This window comes from Dioscorea cayenensis, chromosome 1 (assembly GCF_009730915.1).
Source record: "Dioscorea cayenensis subsp. rotundata cultivar TDr96_F1 chromosome 1, TDr96_F1_v2_PseudoChromosome.rev07_lg8_w22 25.fasta, whole genome shotgun sequence".
In the NCBI taxonomy this organism is placed as follows: domain Eukaryota; kingdom Viridiplantae; phylum Streptophyta; class Magnoliopsida; order Dioscoreales; family Dioscoreaceae; genus Dioscorea; species Dioscorea cayenensis.
Window position 1 is genome coordinate 5847850 of NC_052471.1, and position 17247 is coordinate 5865096.

General features: G+C 43.7%; 1 non-coding gene across 1 annotated transcript; it reads right to left on the minus strand.

Annotated features, from left to right (window-relative positions):
• Nucleotides 1–1256: 1256 nt before the first annotated feature.
• LOC120267177 lies at nt 1257–1363 on the minus strand. Its single transcript, XR_005538414.1, has one exon. It is a non-coding gene; the product is annotated as a small nucleolar RNA R71 (small nucleolar RNA).
• Nucleotides 1364–17247: the final 15884 nt, after the last annotated feature.

Below are 17247 nucleotides of genomic sequence, written 5' to 3' on the forward strand. Positions count from 1 at the left end.
CCGCTGGAGCTTAGTTGCGCGTGCAACGGAGTGAAGCGTTGAGATGATCTTAGTATCTAGGGCTTAATTATGGTTAGGGACCTTCCACATGGACCAAAGGGTTAGGTCTATAATTTGGAAGAGATTTATCACTTGGAATCCCTAGAGCTCATTGCAACTCTATGCAAGTGCGAGGTTGAGAGGTTATCTAATCTCTCCTCCGGGACATGTATAGAGTTAGGCATAGTTGACCTTAGATTTGGGAGTATGTATGTAAGGATTTTTACGACTCACCATTGCATTGATTAGGAAGCATAATAGAGAGTTCTTGCACTTGAAGCGATTATCCTAGGTGAAGCATCATCCGAGTACCCCATCTTTATCGATTGCCTTGCCTCCTCCTTACTTTTGCTCTCTTACTTGTTGCTTTTAATTTCTGAGAATTGAATCATTACCACACTTATCATTGTTGATACTCCACATAGCTAAGAATCGAATTAAATGTCTTTACTCCCTACTCCCTGTGGATTCAACCCCGCTCACCTAGGATTATTACTTCGACAAACCCGTGCACTTGCGGGATATACGCAAGGGGACCTTGTCAAGTTTTTGGTGCCGTTTTCGGGGAGCTAGACATTTAGAGATACTTTGCACTTTGTTTTTTTAGCTATTTCACCACACATTCTATTTCATATCTTATTATTCTATCATCATTCTGATTTTCTTTTTCCTTATTTTTGGTGCAGCTCCAGGTTATGACCCGAGGGAATCCATCAATATTGATTGAAGGAGACCCTGAGCTTGAACGTACACTTCGAAGGAAAGGGAAAGAACCTGTATAAGAACAGCCTAATCCAGCTGATTTGGAAGTAGAAGGATCTGAAAACATGGCAGAAAATAATGAGCAACAATGAACACTATCCGATTATGCCAGACCTTCAGTGTTGGGGACACAATCGAGTATTGTGCGTCCCCCAATTACAGCTCAAAACTTCGAGCTAAAGCCGGCATTCAACCATATGCTGCAGCAGTCTGAACAATTCAATGGTTTGGCCGATGAGGATCCAAACATTCACATAGAGAGCTTCCTCGAGGTGTGCGATATGCTGAAGATAAATGGTGTGACGGATGATGCCATCAAATTGAGAGCCTTCCCATTTTCCTTAAAGGGGAAAGCGAAGCAGTAGCTACACTTATTACCTAGAGCATCAATCACTACAAGGGAGGAGATGGTAGAAGCTTTTCTAGCCCGTTATTTCCCTCCCGGAAAATCAGCAAAGCTTAGGAATGAGATCTCATCCTTTATGAAGTTGGAATTGGAGTCTCAATTTCAAACATGGGAAAGGTTCAAGGAACTCCTGCGAAAGTGTCCGCAACACGGATTCCCGGAGTGGATGATTGTTTAAACCTTCTACAATGGTTTGAACTCGAGTTCAAGGCAACTCTTGGATGCAGCGACAGGAGGTACCTTAGGTAGCAAAACCCCCGATGAAGCACGTAAATTGATTGAAGAAATAGGGTTAAATAGCTACCAGTGGAACGCTAGGGAGAAGGAAAAGGTGGCCGGTCTCCATGAAATTGATGCGGTAACTTCATTGGCGGCCCAAGTGGAGAGTTTGAGTAAGAAGCTAGATCTTATAGCTTCGAATAGAGTTGCGGCCATGACCAATTGCACCAGTTGTTGTGGAGGACATGCTCCCTCTGATTGCCCAATCATCATTGGTGATGTTTCTTCAGTTGAGAATGTTGACTTTGTAGGTAATGGCATGAGACCTCAAGGGAATCCATACGAGCAACACCTACAATTCAGGTTGGAAGAATCATCCCAACTTTTTCATGGAGTAATCAAGGACCACAGAAGACCATGGGGCCATCGGGGTTCCAACAACAACAACAACAAGCCCCTCAAGTGGAAAATAGAATTTCAGTCTTGGAAACCCGAATGACGGATTTGGAGAAGCACTTGGCTAGATTTCTTCAATCGGCAAATACAAGGTTTGAATCAGTCGAGGCTACACTTCGCAATCACACCGCCTCCTTGCACAATCTTGAAAATCAAGTGGGACAAATTGCGAAGTCTCTCTCCGAAAGGCCACATGGAAGTTTACCAAGCAACACGAAAACCAACCCTAGAGAACATGTGAAGGCGATCACTTTGAGAAGTGGTCGTGAGGTTGAACGGAGGCTTCCGAGTGAGATGCCGAAAGAACACGCACCCGAGGTTATAGAGGTTGAGGAGGGAGCAAACAAAGAGAAAGAGGTGGCACCCCCACCTTTCAAGCCAAGAATCCCTTATCCCTCTAGATTGAAGAATGACCAAGGAGATGAACAGTATAAGAAGTTCCTGAGTTTGTTCAGGCGACTCCACATCAACATTCCTTTTGTTGAGGCTTTGGCTCAAATGCCGAAGTATGCGAAGTTCCTGAAAGACCTATTGACCAACAAGAGGAAATTGGAGGATAGTGCTTTAGTGGTGCTTGATGCTTTATGCTCGGCGGTGTTGCAAAAGACATGCTGAACAAGAAGAAGGACCCGGGAAGCTTCATTATTCCGTGTAACATCGGCAACTTAGGTGAGGAAATGGCATTGGCGGATTCAGGGGCAAGTATCAACGTCATGGCATATACTTTCTTCCAAAAGCTAGGCTTGGGTGAGCCTAGGCCTACTCGGATGACTTTACAATTGGCGGACCGAGCGATCGACATCCGAGAGGCATCATTGAAGACGTGCTTGTCAAGGTGGACAAGTACATTTTTTCCGGTTGACTTTTGTAGTGCTAGATGTCGATGAGGATGCAGATGTACCCTTGATACTTGGAAGACCGTTCTTGCGGACTTCCCAAAGCATTGATTGACATGGACGGCGGAGAGCTCACATTGAGAGTCGGAGACGATAAGCTCACTTACCGCCTTGCTGAAGCCATGCGGCATTATCTTGATTTTGATGACACTTTGTATTTTCTAGACACTACTGATGAGAGATTGTTGATGAATATATACAGGAAATGTTCAACCCGGATCCGTATGAAGGTTTGTTCGACCAAGAGGAGAGCAATGAAGAAGTAATGATGCTTGGTTCGAATGGAGAGGAAACATTTACCCCGGGGATCTTGAAGAAGGTGCTCCGGAAAATGAAGAGGGCTAGGAAACGCCACCGAAAACTCCCCAAGACTGTTGAAAACGTACATGAGCCAAGGAAGTTGGACGAACGATTGCTAGGTGGTCCGAAGCCCGATTGTACACCCTCTACCCTCAAGGGACTTTGCTCATCATGCTTCAAGTTATGGATAAGAGAGAAACCTTCATTCATGAACCCTCGTGAGGTAAGAAAGATACGTCAAGCTTAATGACGTTAAATAAGCGCTTCTTGGGAGGCTACCCAAGTTTTTACTGTTTTCATACCTTTTAGTTTAGTTTGTTTGCATGAATAAATTGTTAAGTGTTGGTGTTTCAATTTTTTAGTGCTTGTGCTGCGATTTTATTGTGGGTTTTTAAAAGAATTCATTGTATGTTTTGTTGCGAATTGGCGAAGTTTGGTCGTTTGAGTTCTATTTCGTGTTTTTATTTGGTAAATTTTGCATAATAGGGCAAGCTCTGACTGTGTAGACATGTTCAGACTAGTTCTGCAGAGCCTGCAGGTTTTTCTAAGTCATCCAGAGAAAACACACGGGCGTGTGGAATTTCCGCACGCCCGTGGATGTGTACTGTGAACTCATCCAGAGAGGGCACAGGGGCGTGCGGCTGCCCATGTGGATGACCATGCGACTGGCGCACACCCGTGGGTAATTTTCGCACGGGCGTGTGCCTTCCTACAGAGTTGGGCAGATTTTCCCGAGAGCACACAGCGGCGTGGACTCGCCCCTGTGGGTGACCTTGTGAACCACACACGGGCGTGGGTAATTTCCACACGCCCGTGCGAAACTCGCAGGTTGCTCCTCCATCCCGAGAAAACACGAGGGCGTGCGGCCTCGTGAATTGGGTTTTGAATGTCCACGCCCGTGGGGAAATTTCGCACGGGCGTGTGGAAGACTTGATATCTTTCTCGGATGTCCAGGGAAGCCCGCAGGGGCGTGCGTCGCCACTGCCGGTGCAGCGCCGCAGGCGTGGATATTTTCTGCACGCCCTTGGGAGATCGTTCTAAGTCAGTGAGAGTTTTTCCCGAGAGCGCACAGGGGCGTGCATACGCCCCTGTGGAGCTTTTGAAGTGAGGCGCACGGGCGTGGGGAATTTCCACACGCCCATGTGGATCTGCGAGTAACATCAAAAGTCATGAATTTCCGTTAAAAGAGGATGATTTCTCTCCCTCCTCACAACTCCTTTTCACTTGAAAAACACTCTCACACTACTCTCCGAGTCCATAGCGTCGATTCGATGGGATTATAGCGAAGTTTTTCCGGCCGGCTCTTCATTTTCTTACTCCTCCTCGTCGGTAAATCCGTTTTCATCATCTTCTTCGTCAATTCATGATTTCTTTTGATTAATCTGGTTAATAATGCTTCGTTTCTTCAATTGGAACAATGATTTATGTTTAGAAACGAAGTTAAAAGATATTATTGAGTTGTATTTTTTTGGATTGTTGATGCCCGTCGTGCGGTTCTCACGCCCGTGAATCCACACGGGCGTGTGGAAAATCCACACGCACCGTGTGGATTTCTCGCAGATTGTTTTTATCAACTTGTTTGACTAATTTTTGTTTAAATTTGGCGCATCATAGCACCCTAGGTCAAAGAAGCAAGCTGATAAGAGGCCACGTGAGTCATCCTCTGAGCCCGAGGGTATGCGATTTGCGATTCCCGAACATCAGGTCCGTTATGAGCGCTTATCGAGACTCCGCTTCGGACAGACTCGATTCCTGGACATGACTATACTGCGAGATCTTCAGCAGGAAGATGAGTTCACTGATGAGGTTGGGGACCTTGTTTCAGATGGTGGTTGGCGGCAGTTGTTGACGATTAGAGAGCCGAGCCCATCCGAGAGTTTGCATCGGAGGTGCTCTCCTCGCTCGAGTTTGATAGAGCGTATTCGAGCTTCGACAGTTTGGGCACCATTCAGTTCAGAGTGTTTGGACGCCACCATAGCTTGAGCATTACGCAGTTTTCCGTACTACTTGGCTTATACGAGGGAGGCATTCATAGATACGGAGGAGTATGCCGCTGCCTCATCGATTATCCCCGGAACCTTGACCCAGCTGAAAGCTTACAGAGTGCTGTGTGGTCAAGGTCAGTACGAGCCGGGGGTGTCCAAGGCCACGTGCCTTTCCCGACCTGCCTACAGATATTTACACGGCAACATGAGTAGGTCAGTGAATGGCCGTGGCGACAGTACTGGTGTCTTGAGCCGTCAGGAGTTGATGTACTTTTACTCGATGGTAGAGCGCGTACCGATCCACTTAGGGCACATCTTGGCTGATTACATCAGACATCAGGGACAGTATGTTAGACTGGGAGTGATCTTCTCGGGCCCTTACATTACGAGATTAGTGCTGGGCATGGGTATCTTGGATTCGATTCTCGGGGCCGAGAAGACGAGTGTACCTGCTCCCCTGGGTCTAGAGACGATGCGGTTGATGGGCATGGTCCGCTGGGTTCGGACAGGGGTTTTTGCGTTAGTCCTACCAGCCCCAGCGATAGCTGAGGATGAAGATGATGCCGCCAGAGCATCTCAGCCCGTCCCCGGGCCTCAACCCGCATTTATGGAGATCGAGGCACTTCCAGCGGCCGAGGAACCACCCCCAGTGCGTATGTTTTCACCATCTCGAGCCAATGATCGCTTTGAGAGGCTCGAGAATGCTATAGGAGTGGTTCGAGCTGAGGTTGCTGAGATTAGGGCTACGCGAGCTACTCAAGTACACGGAGTTCATGGCACGCTTTCGACATATTACGGAAGATCCTAGAGCGAGACGTTGCCTCATCATTTGTCCCTGCAGCTGAGGGACTCTTCGAGCCCCTCGGTTTCTCCAGAGACCTCCCTCCCTCGACCCCGAGACCGGAGGACCCACTATATGCTTCCACTTTAGCAGCAGCAGTAGCGGAGCCTGAGAGCGACTCCGACACTTGACCTTTCTTTTACTTTCATGAATTTTACTTTATCTTATTTTCTTGTTTTTAGACTTGTTCACTCAGAAAGGATTTTCCTTCTGAGTTTATGTTATTTTGCATTATCGAGTTATATTCATTGCTTCATCTTTTCTACACCCGAGTTATTTTTGTTTTTCTTGAGCTTCACTGAACCCCCTCAAGTATGCGTGCAGATGGTCTTGTCTTCCTGGAAATTGAGACTTAGTTATGGGCACGGTCAAGGTGCTTTGGCACTTGACCGTGTGAGCATCACAACCCGTTGGAACACTACTCCCATGGAATTTGCTTCATCAAATGCAACACTAGTAGTCAGGGGAGTATTGTTTTGATTGCTTCTCCCACATCTATTATTGAATGATATATTTTGAGTGAGCTTGCATGAGTACATTGAGGACAATGTACAACTTATGCGTGGGGGAGTTTCATAGTGCTGGACATCTTTTCTATTGTTCTTGATTGTTATATACTCACATAGCCAATGGCGGTTCACCTTAGTTGCAATGTTTGTATTCTTAAGTCTAGCAGAATTGTTAACATTGAATGTTTTCATGCTCTAGTTCTTGCTTGAATTTTTAGGAATCTTTGCCAGATTTACACTTAGTGAACTACTCACTCTTTGAACTCTATTGGAAACTCATGTCTGATGTTAAAGGGACTAGTTAGGTTTACTTCTTTTGCTAAATTGAAAAAAAAATGGAAAATGAAAAGAAGGAACAAAATAGTTTTATTGTTTATTTGTGTTCATTGGGTGGGAAGAGCTACCACCTATGAAGTATGAAGCTACTCTCACAAGTCTAATACTAGGTATGCCCTAATGAGAGAAAGAGCTATCTCATAGGATGAGTGAAAGCTACCACTCGGGTAGAAAGAGCAACCACCTCGAAAGTGCGAAAGCCACCCTAGCGGCCACTTTGGAAAGGGCTAACTTAGAGGATGTGTGAAGCTACTACCATTGTTTAAATTTTTTATCACTTTTGTAGATAAATAAGTCACTTGTACTTAGAACTTTGAGGAGTATGACTTGGGTTGTTTTGAGTGAGTTCACACACTTACACGAAATTTGGGTTTGTTGTCCTTTTTGATTCAAGTTTTTAGCTAGAACATTGATTTTTCGTATTTAGTGTTGAAATTTTCCTTACTTGTAGAATGCTATCTTTGTATACTGTGGTGAACCTAATGCCAAGCACTTTCAATATTTTCTTCATTGATGCACAGAATGTTTAATTTTTGCTTGAGGACAAGCAAAAGCTTAAGTGTGGGGGAGTTTGATATGAATGCGAAGCATTATTTCCTTATGTTGAGTATTACTTTTCTCAGGTTTTTACATTAATATGTGTGTTTTTATGTTACTTTTATGCAGGTATGGTTATGAGGTTGAGTATGAAGGAAATAGGCCAATGTGGATCATAATGCACCTATTTCGGAGGAGATCTTGCTAAGGTTCAAACGCGAAGACATAGGACAGGTGTGAGATGCTAGAGTGTGTGCCAACCTCCTCGCATTCGAGTGAGCACATGAATTTGGAGGGGCACAAAGACAGTCACACTCGAGCATTCCATCTTATGCATATAAGAACAGGAGCCCCACCAACATATATATCATTGAAGAAGTAAGTGATTCACGATGTGAATGTGTGCCCGTTTGCGTTACCCCGATGAAAGTATTGAATTGGGAAGTTATTCAGGTCGAAGAATGTAGCAGAGCACTGTAGCAACAATAAAGCAAGTTCTGTAGCAGCACTGTTCACAGCCGGCCGAGAAACTAGAGAAACAGAGAATCCACACGGGTGTGTGAAAATTATCCACGCCCATGTGGAAATTCCCGATTCCAGCCCTATTTAAAGCCGATTCAGCCCCGATTTTGGTATTCTTTTCTCCATCTTTTCCCAATCTTGCGAGAGGGCTTCGGTTAGGGTTTCGAGGGGTATTGGCCAAGGTTTTGGAGAGGTTCTATGGCTCCAACATCGTGATTCTATTAGGAAGAAGGTTGGTAGGGGAGCTTCGATCGAGGCGTATCCTATACCGGACGAAGGAATCCTTGGACGACGAGTAGAGGACTTTCCACAAGACCATCGACACGACCATCGAGGGGGTTTCTTTATGGATTCATTGCTTTTACATTTGATTTCTTTGATTGTACTTAGCACCATGGAGAGCTAAACCCCTAGTGGGTACTTGGGTGATTGTGAACCCTAGGATGTATTCGTTTCATTGAACTTCTTTATTATGCTTTCAATAAATTGATGTTTATTGTGAGTTCCAACCTTGAATGCTTGATTGTATGAACATTTCCCCTAGAGTGACACTAGGGTTGAGAGTTCTTGTTGGTAACCTTGTGAGTGAGTGACACACCACGAGCGTTAGACAAAGCTAGGTTAGAGAGGGTTGAGAGGGTGTGTCGAAAGGTACAGGAGCATCCCCTTTCCCCTCCGACGTGATAGATTCTACCTCTGTTCCTCGAGTTCTTTGCGGCCATAATAGAGTGAATGGTCTAAGGGATGAACCTCCGCTGGGGCCGAGTTGCACGTGCAATGGAGTAAAGCGTTAAGGTGATCTTAGTATCTAGGGCTTAATTGTGGCTAGGGACCTTCCGCCTGGACCAAAAGTTTAGGTCTAAATCTAGGAAGAGATTTATCACTTGGAATCCCTAGAGCTCATTGCAACTCTATGCGAGTGTGAGGTACTAAAATTGTTCGATTTCTCCTCCAGGACATGTATAGAGTTAAGCATAGTTGACCTTAGATTTGGGACTATGTATGTAAGGATTTCCACGACTCACCATTACATTCATTAGGAAGCATAATAGAGAGTTCTTGCACTTGAAGCGATTATCCTAGGTGAAGCATCATCCTAGTACCCCATCTTTATCGATTGCCTTTCCTCCTCCTTACTTTTGCTCTCTTACTTGTTGCTTTTAATTTCTGAGAATTGAATCATTACCACACTTATCATTGTTGATACTCCACATAGCTAAGAATCGAATTAAGTGTCTTTACTCCCTACTCCCTGTGGATTCGACCCCGCTCACTCGGGATTATTACTTCGACAAACCCGTGCACTTGCGGGATATACGCAAGGGGACCTTGTCATATTCACTCTACTATGACTACAAAGAACTCGAGGAAATGGAGATAGGATAAATCACACCATAGGGGAAAGGGGACGCTCTGCTACCTCTCGATTCACCCACTCAACCCTCTCCAACTTAGCTTTGTCTAACTCTCATGGTGTGTCACTGACTCACAAGGGTTACCAACAAGAACTATCAACCCTAGTGTCAGTCTAAGAAAGTATTCACACAATCAAGCATTCAAGATTGGAACTCAACATGAAACATAAATTAATTGAAAGCATAATAAAGAGGTTCAATGAAACGAATACATTCTATGGTTCACAAATACCCAAGCACCTACTAGATGGTTTAGCTCTCCATAGAGCTAATTACAATCAATGAAACCAAATGTAAAAGCAAAGAATCCATAGAAAACCCCCTTGATAGTCATGGCGACGGTCTTGTGGAGAGTCCTCTACTCGTCCAAGGGTCCCTTTGTTTGGCCTAGGATACACCTCACCGGATCGGTGCCGACGGAAGCTCTCCCATTAACCTTCTTCCAAATAGAGCATGATGTCAGAGCCGTAGGACCTCTCCCAAACCCTAGCCAATACCTCTCAAAACCCTAGCCGCCATCCTCTCTCAAGTTGGGGAAAAGATGGAGAAAAGAATGCTGAAATCGGGGCTGAAATCAACCTTAAATAGGGCTTGAATCGGGAATCCACACGACCATATGGGTGGCCGTGTGGATTTTTCACACGGGCGTGTGGAATTTCCACATGCCTGTGTGGATTCTCTGTTTTCATCCTTCTTCGGCCGGCTATGAATAGTACCTCATGCAATGTTTTGCTACAACGTTTGTTACAGTGCTCTGCTATAGTACCGGCTCGAAACACTCCCGAATCCATGCTTTTATAAAGGTACTGTAAACGGGCACACTTTTACATCGTAGATCACTTTGCTTCTTCAATAATGGACATGTTGGTGGAGATCTTGCTATACATGCACAAGCCATAATGCTTGAATGTGACTGCCTTTGTGCTCCTCCAGATCGTTATGCTAACTTGAATAGGAGAAGGTTGGCACGCATTCCCGCATTTGAAACTAGACATATGTCTTCACGTTTGAACATTCTCAAGATTTCCTCCAAATGGTACATTTACGATCCACATTGGCTTCTTACTCTAATACTCGGCCTCACAACCCTATCTGTATGAAAGTAACATAAAAACACACATATTAGCGTTAAAACCCGATAGAAGTAATGCTCATTATAAGGAAAGAACACTTCGCATTCTTATCACTCAAGCACTTATCAATACCCCCGTGGGTAATTTCCACATGGGCAAGTGGATCTTTGCAGAGTGTTCAGTCTTCATCCCTAGAAGACACAGGGATGTATGAATGCCCCTGTGAATGACCATGTGAATAACACATGGGCGTGGGTAATTTCCACTTACCCATGTGAAACTCTTCAGACACTTTTTCTGCATCCTGAGAGCACATAGGGGCATGTGAGTGCCCCTGTGAGTACACTTGTGAGCATCCACACGTTCGTGTAGAATTTCCACAGGGGCGTGTGGAAAAATATAGCCATTTCCTTGGGAGGATAGAGAAGTTATAGGGCATGTGGGGTCCTCTGTTGGTCGGGCACACGAGCGTGGGGAATTTCAACATGCCCGTGTTGATGCGTTCAGAGGGTACAAAGTTGACACATCCCTTGCGTGTAACCCGCAAGTGCACGGGTTTATCGAAGTAATAAATCCCAGGTGAGTGGGTATCGTATCCATAGGAGTGGGGAATAAAAACACCAAGATTGCTATATAACTAAGTGAAGATGAAACAATGATTGTGTTGATAAGATGTAATGTAGACAAAATAAAATAAATGAGAAAGAGAGGCCCAAATAACTGAAAGGAAAGGCAATCGATAAGAAGTGGGGTACTCAGTTATTGCTCCACCTAGGATTATCGCTTCATGTACATAACCAACTATTATGCTTCCTAACTAATGCTAAATGAGTCGTGGACATCCTAAGATACATGGTCCCAAACTTAAGGTCAACTGTGACTAACTTTACACTATGCCCTGGCAGAGAAATCGATCAGTCTCAAGACCTCACACTCTGTAAAGTTGTAAGATGCTATGGGGATTCCAAGTGATAAACCGTATTCCTATATGTAGACCTAACCCTTTGGTCCAGGCGGAAGGCTGTTAATCACAATTAAGCCGTAGATACTAAAGTTCACTTCAACGCTTCACTCTGTTGCTCACACAACAAGCCCCAGCGGAGTTCATCCTTTAGCACTTCACTCTATTGTGACCGCAAAGAACTCTAGAAAATGGAGGTAGGATAAATCACATCGGAAGGGAAAGGGGACTCTCCGCTACCTCTCGACTCACCCTCTCGACCCTCTCCAATCTAGCTTTGTCTAGCCCTCATGGTGTGGCACTCTTTCACAAAGGCTACCAAGATGGACTCTCAACCCTAGTGTCACTCTAAGGGAGACATCATTTAATAAGCATTCAAGATTACAACTCAATTAAAACATTAATAAAGGAAAGCATAATAAAAGGTTATTGAAACAAATACATTCTACGGTTCACAAATCTAAGTACCCACTAGGGGGTTTAGCTCTCCATGGAGCAAGATACAATCAATAGTAAAATCAAAAGTAAAAACAAGTAATTTATAGGAAAACCCCCTCGGTAGTCATGTCAATAGTCTTGTGGAGTAGCCTCGTCCTCTCCAAATGTCCCTTATCAAGCCTAGTTCATACCTCGCCGGATCGGTGCCGATGAAATCTCCCCCAATAATTATCTTCCAAAAGAAACGCGGTGTCGAAACTGTAGGACTATTCCAAAAGCCTTGCAAATACCTTTCTAAACCCTAGCCGCAAGCCTCTTAAGAGTTATAGAAAAGATGGGGAAAAGGATCCTCAAATTGGGCTGAATCGCGGCTTTCAATACGCTGGAATTGGGCATCCACACGGCCCTGTAGATGTTCCACATGCCCCTGTGATAATTCCACATAGGCGTGTAGATTCTCTAGAATAATGATTTTCCTGAGCTATGAACAGTAACTGCAATAATAATTGCAATAGTGATTTTCCGCGAATGTGACTGCCTTTGTATCCCTCCAAACCATGTGATTGCTTGAATACATGGAGGTTGACACACATTCGCATATCTTTGAACCCAACTTGTGTCTTCACGTTTGTTCTTTCCAAGATTTCATCAAATAGTGTATTCATGACCTACATTGCCTTCTTTCTTTCATATTTGGCTTCACTACCCTCCATGCACCAAAGTATCGCAAATACACATGTATTAGCGCTAAAACCTGATAAAAGTAATGCTCATCATAAGAAAAGAATACTTCGTATTACTAATACACAAGCACTTAGCAAAACGCTATCCCGAGAGCTCACAGGGGCGTGTGTCTGCCAGTGTGAGTGGTCCTGTGGGAGTCACATGGGTGTGGGTAATTTTCATATGCCCGTGTGGATGCATAGAACGCCAAAAGGAGTGACTTTTCTTTAAAACCTATGCGCGCCCCTTCATTCTATAAATCTCTATCACTTAAAAGTCACCTCTCTTCACTCTCTCGATCCCTCACCGTCTATTTATAGAGTTGTTGGGTTGTTTTCCGGCCGCATTCGAAGTTTTTATTCTCATTTCATCAGTAAATTTCCCTTTTCACTTTTCTTCACCTAATCTTGATTTTGTTTGCTTATTATGCTAGTTTTGAACTGATTTCATGTAGAAGTGGTTGGTAATGCTTTTAGAATTGTTTTAGAATGAGTTTCAGATGTATTTGGAGGATTTGCGCATTAGGGTCGTGTGACTTTCACACCATGAAAGATCCACATGGGCATGTGGAATTTGTACACGACCGTGTGGATTCTTGTAGAAACTATTTTTAAGTTTGAGTTGATCATTTTTTTTTCAAATTTTACAGGAATGGCTCCCCGTTCTAAGAAAGCGGCCTGCAAGCATCCCCGAGAGCTCTCACTTGAGAGTTAGAGTTCGCAATCCCCGAGCATCAGGCCAATCTCATTTCCAAGATTTGAGTGCTTTGAGAGAGATACAGTTGGGGGAAGAGATGGCCGATGAGGTCGAGGAGTTGCTCACTGTAGGCAGTTGACGCCAATTGTTGTTTATTCATGAGCCTGGCATTCTTATGGTGACATTGGAGGTGTTAGCATCATTCAAGTTTGACCGATAGTACAATAGGTTTGTTAGCATGGTATTCAATTCCGCGTGTTCGGCCAGTACCATAGTATGAGCATCACTCAGTTCTTCATCCGACTTGGGCTATATGACGAGGCTTTAATTGATACTGAGGAGTATGATCAGTTACCGACCGACTATCCAGGTAGTTTGACTCCTCAGCGTGCTTACCATACATTGTGTGGCCAGGGTCAGTATAAGATCAGTGAATGGACATGGTGATAGCATTGGAGTCCTCAGTCGCCAGGAGTTACTATAGTTGTATTCCATGGTACATACCGAGCCGCTACATTTGCGGCATATATTGGCTGAGTATCTGTGTTACCAGGGCCAGTGTGCCAGAGTCAAAATCTGTTCTCAGGCCCATACATCACCAGACTTATCATAGGTATGGGTCTGATCGATGCTATCAGGAGACTGGGAAGATTATTGTACCATCTCCCCTCGGCTTGGAGACGATCCGAGTTATGGGGATGCCCCACAGGTACAGAGATGGCATCTATATGATGATCATTACCCCACCAGAGATAGCCGAGGAAGAGAGATATGTAGCAGAGGGGTCTCAGCATGTTCCTGAGCCACAACTAGAACACATGGAGATAGAGGCACCCCTACAGGTACAAGAGCACCACCAGTTTGGATCTTTTCTCCTTCTTGAGTCCATGATCGCTTTGAGAGGCTCGAGAGTGCTGTAGGGGTAATATAGTTAGATTTTGCTGAGGTTCGCGTGGTACAGGCTGTGAACTATGCAGAGGTGATGGCGCATCTCGACACATTACTGCAGCACCAGAGCTCCACCGACTCCTCTGGCATCACCAGCACCACCATCAGCACCAGTATCATTGTCATCTACAGCAGTAGCAGACCTACCAGTAGCACCTGACATTAGCGCTTGAGGTGTCTTTACTTTTATGTTTTTCGTATTTTATCTTTGCATTTATTTTGGACTTGTATCATTGTGACATTCATATGGCGGTGTGTGCTCCACAACCCGTTGGATCTCATCTCTTAATGAAATTAGCTCTATCAAACGTACCAATAGGAGTTTGGGGGAGTATTGTTTCAATTGCCCATCTCCAGACATGTTTTTTATTGTTATACTTCTTTAGTGTGCTTGCATGCGCACATTGAGGGCAATGCACATCTTAAGTGTGTGTGTGTGTTGGGGGGAGGGGAGTTCACATTACACATGTTTTTATACTTATGCTTTCATTGTTCTTGCTCATGTAGCAAATGGTGGTTCACCTCAGTCCCAATGGTTATATTCTTAAGTTTAGGAGAATTTTTAACATTGAACACTATCATGATCTAATTTTTATTTGAATTTTTAGGAATTTTTGGCCGATTAACACTTGTTGCACTACTCATTAATTAAACTTTGTGGAAACTAAAGTTTGACCTTTAAAGAACTAGTTTTAGTTTATTTCTTGTTTTAATTTCTAAAAAAAAGAAAAAGAATAAGAAAAAAAAAATGTGTTTGTTTGTTTGTGCATTGGGGGTGGAAAGAGATATCACATATGAAGTATGAAGCTACCCTCATAAGTTGGATACTTGTTATGCCCTAATGAGAGAAAGAACTATCTCATGGGATGAGTGAAAGCTACTACCACGGTAGAAAGAGCTACCACCTCGAAAGTGTGAAAGCCACCTTGGTGGCCACCTAGGAAAGGCTACCTTAGAAGATGTGTGAAGCTACTACCTTCTCAGTTAGAGCTTTGAGGAGTACATGTTGGCTTGACTTGAGTGAGTTTACACACACTACACAATATCGGGTTTGTTGTCCTTTTTGATTCAAGATTTTAGCTAGAGCATTGATTTCTCTTATTCATTGTTGCAATATTTTTTCTTACTTGTAGAATACTTCTTTTGCATGCTTTTGGTAAACCTAAGGCCAAGCACTTTCAATTTTCCTTCTTGGATGCTTTAATATTTTATTCTTGCTTGAGGACAAGCAAAACCTTAAGTGTGGGGGAATTTGATAAGTGTTTGTTTATAAGTAATATGAAGTACTCTTTTCTTAGATTGAGCATCACTTCTATTAGATTTTATCGCTTATTCTTGTGTAATTGTGTTCTTTTATGCATGTAGGGTTGTGGAAACAAAGTTGAATGAAAGAAAGCAAAAGTAGATCGTGGATACAATTGTTGATGAAGTTCTTTGGTTGAACAAAGGTGAAGGCACAAGTTGTGCTCAAAGATATGTGGGTATGTACCAACCTCCATTGTGCTCAAGAGAATATACAAAGTGGAGGGGGCACAAAGGCAGTCACACTCATTTGTTCCGACTTGTGCAATACTAGCAAGAGTTTCGTCAATGTGGTTTTATTGAAGACGTGATGTGATCTACTGCATAATGTGTGCCCATTCATGTGGCCTTGATGAAAAAAGTGGAATCGGGAGCATTCCAGCAAAGTACTGTAGCAAATCAATGGTGCAAAATTACTATAGCAGTTACTATTCATAGCTTGCAGGAAACAAGTTCTGGAAATCCACAAGGCCATGTGGGAATTCCACACACTCGTGTGAATACCCGATTCCATCCCCTATAAAGTGCATGTTTTGGGAGTTATTGAAAGATCTTTTCCCCATCTTCTGTCGATCTTTGGAGGCGCTCACATCCAGAATTTTGGAATGGTTCTACGGCCTTCGACATCACATTCCTTTGGAGAAGAGTTATTGGGGGAGCTTTTATCGGCACTGATTTAGCGAGGTGTGCCCTAGGCTTGACAAGGGAACCTTTGGAGAAGATGAGGCGGCTCCAGAAGACCATCAATACAGACTACAAGGGGGGTTTTATCTATGGATTGCATGTTTTCACTATTGATTTCATTGTTAATTGTGTATTGCTTCATAAAGAGTTACGCCCTTAGTAGGTGCATGGACTTGTAAACCCTAGGATGATTTTCTTTCATTGACCTTCATTATGCTTTTTTAAATAATGTTGTAATTGAGTTCCATCCTTGAATGCTTGTTGTATTGATTTTCCCTTAGAGTGATACTAGGGTTGAGAATATATCTTGGTAATCCTTATGGATGAGTGACACTCCATTAGGACTAGACAAAGCAAGGTTGGAGAGGGTGGAGAGGGTGAGTCAAGAGGTAGAGGAACGTCCCATTTCTCTTCCGATGTGGTTTATCCTACCTCCACGTTCCAAGAGTTCTTTGCGGTCATGATAGAGTGAAATGTTAAGAGACAAAATCTTCCGGGGCTTAGTTGTGCAAGCAACAGAGTGAAGTGTTGAAGTAATCCTTAGTGTTGGGGCTTAATCATGACTAGGGGTCTTTCGCCTGGACCAAAGGGTTATATCTTTTTTTGGGAATATGGATTACCACTTGGAGTCCCTAGAGCTTCATGCAACCCCACACAGTGTGAGACGTCAAGAGTATCCCTTTCCACCGGGGCATAGTATAGGGTTAGTCACGGTTGACCTTAGGTTTGGGACCGTGTGTCTTTGGATGCCCATAACTCATTAAGCATCAGTTAGGAGGCATAATGATTATCTTGCACTTGAAATAATAGTCCTAGTGTGAGCAATGTCCGGGTGCCCCATCTCTCTATCGATTACCTCTCCTTATCCTATAGCGCTTCTTTTCTTTTCTTTACTTTTATTTGCATTGATATTGTTCACACAACTCCTCAATCATTTTCACTATAGTTAAATAGCGATTTTTGTGTTTCTGAGCACTATTCCCTTTGGATATGACTACCCACTCACCGGGGTACTTTATTACTTCGACAACCCATGCACTTGCGATATACACACACAAGGGGTGTGTCAGTAGAGTTGTCGAACCTTAGGGACTTGACTTAAAGTACTGATCTATCTTTTAATGTTCAGTTAAGCAAGGATTGAGAAAAGATTGAATTAAGAACTGAGAGTGTAAATGTGAATGATGTTAGTGATTGGG